This window comes from Thermobia domestica, chromosome 14, assembly GCF_964235325.1.
Source record: "Thermobia domestica chromosome 14, izTheDome1.hap1.1, whole genome shotgun sequence".
Lineage (NCBI taxonomy): Eukaryota > Metazoa > Arthropoda > Insecta > Zygentoma > Lepismatidae > Thermobia > Thermobia domestica.
The window spans coordinates 164,312,364-164,319,934 of record NC_137467.1 but is presented as its reverse complement, the minus strand read 5'-3'; the positions used below and the strand labels follow the sequence as shown (position 1 = coordinate 164,319,934).

General features: G+C 34.3%; 1 non-coding gene across 1 annotated transcript; it reads right to left on the bottom strand.

Annotated features, from left to right (window-relative positions):
• Window positions 1–7,228: 7,228 nt before the first annotated feature.
• TRNAQ-UUG (transfer RNA glutamine (anticodon UUG)) lies at window positions 7,229–7,302 on the bottom strand. Its single transcript has one exon. It is a non-coding gene; the product is annotated as a tRNA-Gln (tRNA).
• Window positions 7,303–7,571: the final 269 nt, after the last annotated feature.

The following is a 7,571-nucleotide window of genomic DNA, read 5'->3' as shown; positions in this document are numbered from 1 at the left end:
GCAAGTAATCCAACCGTATATGAGAAGATCGCGATTTCAGTTCACCAATGGGAATGGAAACACCAAAAGACACGCTTATTTTCTCCCCTAGCTACGGATACCCTACTTTTTAACCTGTTTAGAGTTCCAGGTGGCCATTTCGTTATAGTAATAAAAATGACAAATGTACTTCTATGGGGGGTTCGAACCAGCTACCTGCGGCATACAGACTTGTTATTTTAACTAACTAAGCTATTTGTTTTCTTACGTGAACTGAACCTGTTCTACGGTAAATACGATTTTTCATTACGATGGTGCTATAATTCGTCCTTTTCCATAGGTAATTTCAATTATTTGCTCTATCTATACGTTAATACTTGGTATAAATTTATATATTTGGAGTTTGCAGATAATGCACGCAATAAGACATTAGAAATGTTTCGTTAAAAGTTTCGTTTGTAGATTTAATCCACATTTCTCTTAATGACATAGATGTCGCTGCTTCGTGTTGAACTGCAGAATTCCCTCGCGTTCTTGAAAAGTTTCCGCTTTAGCAGAGTTTGTAATTTTTGTAATTTCGGTCAATTTAATGTTTCTTGCTTCTAATTTATTTATTTTAAACTAATATCTAACACAAATATTAAAAATGGGCTTGGTATTAACGTTTCCGCTGGAGAAACCTTCCGAAATTTCGAACGTATAAAGAAAACAGAGATATTTTCGAAAAACTTCAAAATAAAGAGATGTGCCATTTATTTTTCTCATAGTAGTAAATATTTTCTCTTCAAGGAATATTATGTCTTACGAGCGAATCCATCATTCCATCTTTACGAAATGATGATGGCGGAGAAGGATCAAAGTGGACATTGTGAACATTGTATATCTCAAGAACTGAGTTACCTGCAAGTTGAGAGTGACTTCAACAACTTTTCATAGTTTTCACAATTGATGCTGCTGCGACAGCCGCCAGATTTCATTCCAGATTTGAACATGACTCACACATCTGGATTAAAACCGTCTTTCCCCCAGCATGCATAATTGTTACCCGTTGTTCTTAGGAAATTGGTGTATGTAAACCTGTATCCTCTTACCGCTTTACTTTTGTTTGCGATCCATTCAAGTATGTCTCATCCACGTAAATGATTTATAGCTCGTAGATAACCAAATATCTTTGACCGAAATTCATCTTTTTAAATAAGTAGTTGCCTCTTGTTTTCAGTCTAAATCCACCTAAATGAACTTTTGCAGGAGAGCAAAAATAAAGTTTAAAACGTTTTCATATAAAACAGAATTTTTACGAAAATGGTTACGGTTCATTTTTGCTTGTTGATTGATTATTATGTTTTTAAATAATTATTGCGTAAAACATATTAATTACATTGGTATGATTGTTTTTATATTAGTGGTCAGTGGCTAGTTGTTTGTCTCCTGTATATTTACAAATTGTAAAGGAGATTATGTCTCTAAAGGCTTTAGGGATTGAACATACAAAAAAACAATAAGATACAACATTACACGTAAAAGTTTCTGCTTCTTGATGAAATTGAAAACAAAACTGCTCCTATAGTTACCAAAATTCTTGAAATTAGAAGAGTTCTTGAGTTGAACGCTTTGTTTGTAACAAAGTGCAAAACACACAAAAAATAATTATCCTCTATAAATGAACCAAATTTATATTAGTTTTTGCTAAACCTATTGTTGTTATATGAACTTGGATTGTTGTAAGGGTAATTGTTACGTTTCATTACTTTTGCGAATTGCAACAAGTTGACTTGTTTATGGTTTGTTGTTAATATTCATTAAAATATGATATAAAACTATTCGGCCAGAAGTATTCTATAATTTTATTTTAAAGCAAGGGCAGCCCAAGAACTAATCACTATGTGAAAGGATTATTGTCCTACCTTTTAAAACCGAGTTCTGCATCTGGGACATCATCATCTGGAAAGACCACAGCACTTTCATTGGCAGCAAGAAGACTCTCATAAAACTCCTTTGAACCTTCCTTCTCGCAGAACTTCGTTAGCACTTTGGTATCATTGTACTGCTATTTTGTCAAGGCTATTGGAGCTGATACAGTCAAAACTTCGACTGGGGATACATTTTTCCTTTCTCTCATCTTCTCTTTTTCATACTATTTCAGTAACTTCGATTGCTCGTCAGGCTATTACGGAATAGGACTTCATCCTTCTTCGTATAACGGTACCAGCTTTGTTTATTTAGGCAGACAATATGTAATGTATGTTCTTCCTATGGGAATTAAAAGTGCTCCATCTAGTTTTTAAAATGTGATGAATAGCTTTTGCAAACTTCTAACAAATCATATGTAACGGGCTATCTTGATGACATTCTCGTCTCTAGTATCACTTTAGATAAACATTTTGAACATTTGGAACGTGTTTTTGAAAATTTTAGATCGGCTAATTTTTCTTTGAACTTTAAGAAATGTAGTTTCCTGCAGAAAGAGCTCCACTTCTTAGGACATATCATAAGTGGCCAGGAAGTTTAAACAGACATGCGTCATAACCAACCGATAAGATGTTTCTCTATTAAAAAATCCAAGAAAGAGGTTAAATAATTTCTAGGTTTAATTCGTTGGTATACGTAAGTTTATAGCTAACTTTGCGGGTCTAACAGCTCCACTTTTCGATCTTCTTAAAAAGTATAAGAAATCCCAGATGGCACCCAAATTGTTAGAACTTTTCTTCAAATTGAAAGAATATATTAGTCAACCTCCAGATTTAGGCCAACTCGATTATTCTCTTCCTTATCACATTTATTCAGATGCTTGTGCAGAGAATTTAGCAGGCTATTTGTGCCAATATCCTTCTCCGAAAGCAGACCCGGTGGTGATATGCTAGTCGTCGTATTGGACCACATGAATGATCTTTATCAATCTTCCAACTTAAACCTTTAGCTGTATTGTTCCTTTGCGAGCATTTTTCCCAATACGTTTTGGTACGAACTACGTATATTCATTGTGATAACACTGCCGTTACGCATGCGTTTACAATGAAGAACTTGGATCTTCGTACCAGCCGTATTTTATTGAAATTGCAACGTTTAGATTTAATTTTCGAACATATGTCAGGGCGGGCCAATCAAATTGCTGATACACTTAGCCGAAATACCCCGGAGGTGACTAAGGAGCAAGAGCTACGGTTTGTACATTTTCTTACAGTACAGGACTCTTCAGCCCTTGACTTTGATGAAATTAAGGAAAGGCAACGTACTGACCCCCTTTGTATTAAACTTCAGTCCTCTTTGGATAATGTTTCTAAACCTAATCATATTATGGTTTATCAAGATCTCCTTTATATTAAAAATCGTAAAACAAAGCAGCGGCTGTTGGTTATCCCTCAGGAACTTACGACAAAAATTATCGATTGAGTTCATTCCAAGGGACATTTCTGAGTGGGAAAATGTTGGTCGTTTTGTCGCTCGTTGTTTTACTGAAAAGGGTTAGAACTTAGTATAAAACAATTTACACGAAACTTTAACATGTGCAGAAACAAAATTCGTGAGTTTTACTACTGGGAACAATGACTGCAGTATAGAGGCAAGAATGCTACAAGTTAGGATTGGACATTGTGGGGAAATTACCAGAAAGTCATGATTTCTATTATATTCTTTCCATAATAGATATTTATTCTCGTTACGTCTGTTTCTTTCCTCTTAAAACGGCCCACGTAAAGGAGATAATAGATGTGTTGGAAAGGAGATATTTCTATATGTTCCCTTATTCCAGGGCTATTATCTCTCATCGTGGCCCCCAGTACCTTTCTAAATATTTTAAAGGATATTGTAATTGGAATAGTATCAAACATACTGTGACTTTCAGCTACAGTCCAAATGCTAATGGCCCGACAGAACGTAGCCATAAAGAACGCAATCGTATTATTAGACTAGAATGTCACGAGAAACAAACACAATGGAGTGAAGTACTAAAGCACGCACAGGACCTTTTAAACTATTCCCTTTGTAGTAGTGTCAACTGTACGCCTGCCGAACTGATCCTATCGTATTTAGCGGCGGAAGTTTTCAAGAAAAAAATTCCGTGGAATTCAAATTTAAATAATTTAGACATTAGATATAAATATCTTGAAATTCATCCGGATGTTACCTCCTAAGTTGAAAGAAAAAGATAAAGAAAACTGGGTGAGAGGTAATCCTGAAAGAAGGACATCTTCTGATGGTAAAAACCCATTACGTCTCATCTGCAGTTAAGCAAAAAACCTACAAATTTATGAAATGCTATGTCGGCATTTATGTGGTTCAGAAAATTTTAAAAAACAGCGCCATTCTTTATACGTTAAAAGGTGAAAGTATAGGAATCGAAAACTTCCAAAACCTAAAGTTTTTTGACTGTACCAAGGATTAGAACTTCTCCGTGATTATCCTCATGTCATTCAAGACAATGTTACGTAACGATTGCAAGGTGAAAGGAATAGAAACCAGGGACAGATTATAGGATATAGAATTCCTTAGAAAAGAGTTGTAGGTCTCTTTCGAATTTTTCTTATTGTATGTGATTGTTTTATGCCATGTTTTTGTTAGCAGTAGAAATATATTATTTAGGGTTAGATAGGTATGAATTCGATGTCATGTTGTCATATTGAGATTTTTTCCATTGGTAGTGTATTTCCATGTCATGTTGGTTGTATTGAATTTTTTCTTCTTCCATTGGTAGTGTATTTCCATGTCATGTTAATTGTCGTCTAGGGGATTTTTTTCATTAATTGATTTTTTTGTATATTTATTTGGGTTAGGTAAAGTCTTATTTCATATTACTTGTGCATGTCATGTTGGTTGTCGTGCAGATGGTTTTCATTGGCTGTGTATTTTTTTCTTTGGCTTAGGTGTATTTTCATGCTATGTTGGTTAATGTGAACTGTAAATGGAACTCAGAATTCTTTTTTTATAGTTATGAAGTGTATGTTTTTTTGTTTTTCTCTTTTCTTCTCCCTCTTTGCCAATGTCTTTGTAAGTATAGGTTAGGCTTTTCTTCTTCTCCCTTGTTTGCTTATGCCACGTTTTTATTAGTAATAGGATGCTATTCCTTAGGGTAAGGTGTGTATAAATTTAATGTCTTGTTCGTTATCGTCTAGCTGATCTTGTATTGACAATTTAGGTAAGAGTTAGCTTTGTTTTCGTGTGAATTTTAATTAAAGAATTAGGAATCAAGATGGAGAAATATATAATCTCGATCGAGATATTTTATTTATCCTCGGTAAACCCCGAAGATAAGACGGTCTTTTCCGCTCATGTATAATGACTAAAATTAATAAAAGATCGTTGGGAGTTTGAAGACAAAAAATGGTGCCCTTCTTTGAGTTCGAGCCAAAGCAACATTGATAGTTCCTTTATAGTCCTCGCTGTGCGTGATTGTGCTGCCACCAAGTGAGAAAAATTATAAGTAAAACAAAAGCTACCAAGTATTCTTCTGTAAAATCTAAATTACAAATTATTTGGTAACTATAATTTAGAGATTTTTACTTTAATTGTAAGTTTTTTTAGTAAATTATAATAGGTCGATAAGTATGTTAAAATTTTAAAATTTATCCGGTAGTAATCACTGCACCAATCGGATTAAAGGGGGGCGAAGTGAAGCTTTTTTCGCCGGGAACAAAGAATTGTCCAGGAAAAGATCCAAAAAACGATTATACGTTGCAATGGCATAGTGGTGTTATCATGTTAGAGACTTGGTGCAGGAAGAATTTTGACTAAAAGACATCTAACAACCGAATAAATATGAGTTTCAAACTTAATAGTGAAAAAAAAAAACATGTAGTGCACTATCTATCCTTGACGTGGCAGGAGGGAGTGAAGGCCACTGAATTACGGTAGTTATGTAAAGATAGGATACTAGCAAAATGTAAAATTAGACACTGTTGACGGATACTACGGAGTTTGCCTTCCTGCCAAAAAGTGAGTTTGCTACTTTAGAGAAATGGATCCTCAGAAGGACTTATAAGTTATCAGGTTTGATCAAAAGCACGCAGGATATAAAGGTAATTTTAATTTCTTTTATTTGGGATGCAAGCAGATGTATTTTGAAGACTCGGCTTCTAAACCAAGAATACCATGTGAATAGGAAGGTTCCAGGCAAATGAAAGTGCTTAGGGAAAATGACTGTAGCTGGTTAAATTCTTGAATTCGGGTGAATTGGCGAAGTAATTTATATAAATTCTTAAATTGATATAAATTCCTAAATTGATATAAACTCTCAGAAATCGGAACTATGAACTTCTAAAATTTTCAGTTTCGGAATTTTACTTTTAAGAAAGGAGGGGATAAATTTTAATGTAATTAGGCCTGCTTATTGTAAATTACTCTTACAACCGTTTAATATAATAATAGTTTAGTTTCTTCTGAATAATGGAAACTAAAAACATGATCGCTTAATGTAACTGTTTCCAGTCAAGCATGGGTCCTCGGTCGCCTGGGTGATAGAATTTGTTTTTCCTCTCCCTTCACTTCCACTTCCATTTGCCTCAGTTAGAACTTCAAATATTGAATTTACGTATAGGTTAGCAGCTCTCCATGTGAAATCAGTGTTTAAATTTCTTTGGTTTTGTGTGAATTTATTTTCTTTGTTAGTTATAGTAGTTAGGTTAGTTTCAGTAATGTTAATGATTGTGTACAAGGTTCGAAGTTGTCCCCATCGTTCAGTATTATTAGGATTCTCCCATTTTGTTTTATTTAACCGAAATCTTCAAAATTTTAAGAGTGTACTTGAGCTAGGAATCGGATTAACTAAACAGAGTTCATATTGTACGAAAAAAACCCTAACCTTAACAAAACTATTCTTTGGGAGTTTAAGAAGTGCATCAAAAATTCGTTCTGTTCGCGTGGAAATTGTTGTGAAAAGTAAGATTGGTGAAGATAAATTTGGAAGTGAGAACTAAATTTTAAACCTTTTTATTGTTTTAATTTTAATTTTTTTATCATCACTTTCAATGTGTGCTTCAGTCTTTTTCCTTCCCGTGCGGGAAGGGGAACTCTGTCGTTGTAGTGTTTATTATTTCTTCTTTTGTGATAATAAATTTTAGTTTATTCTGAACTAAGTAATAGTCATTGCATTATGAAATCACAATATCCCTTAGTTATAAGTTGGATCAATAATATTTGGTAAGTGCTCTTTAGAATGAAGATTTGATTTTGATTTGATTTTAGTTTAGCGTCCCGTTCAGCAGCGAGGCTATATGAGACGTGGACCTACTGATTAACTTGGAATCCGAACCACATGAGCTCCCGCCGGGAATCGAACCCGGGTCTCGCACGCCAAAGGCGCGTACTCTAACCGCTTAGCCACGGAGGAGCTCACTCTTTAGAATGAAGAAATAAACCTGAAGTCTATTATTAACAGTTACAGTGCTTCTCGCAGTGGTCTGAACAGGAGAAAGATCCTGATTCAAAGTATAATTTTATACTTTTTCTTTGTTTTTTTTTAAATTCTTCATTTTTTCATTATTGCAGATGTCATTTTATTTTCTTTCATTTTTTTTATTTTTTTCCGTTGCGCAAATATAATTAAAGTTATGGTTGGATAGCCTGGAGTACCTTTAGTACCCAGGAATGTATCCAACCGA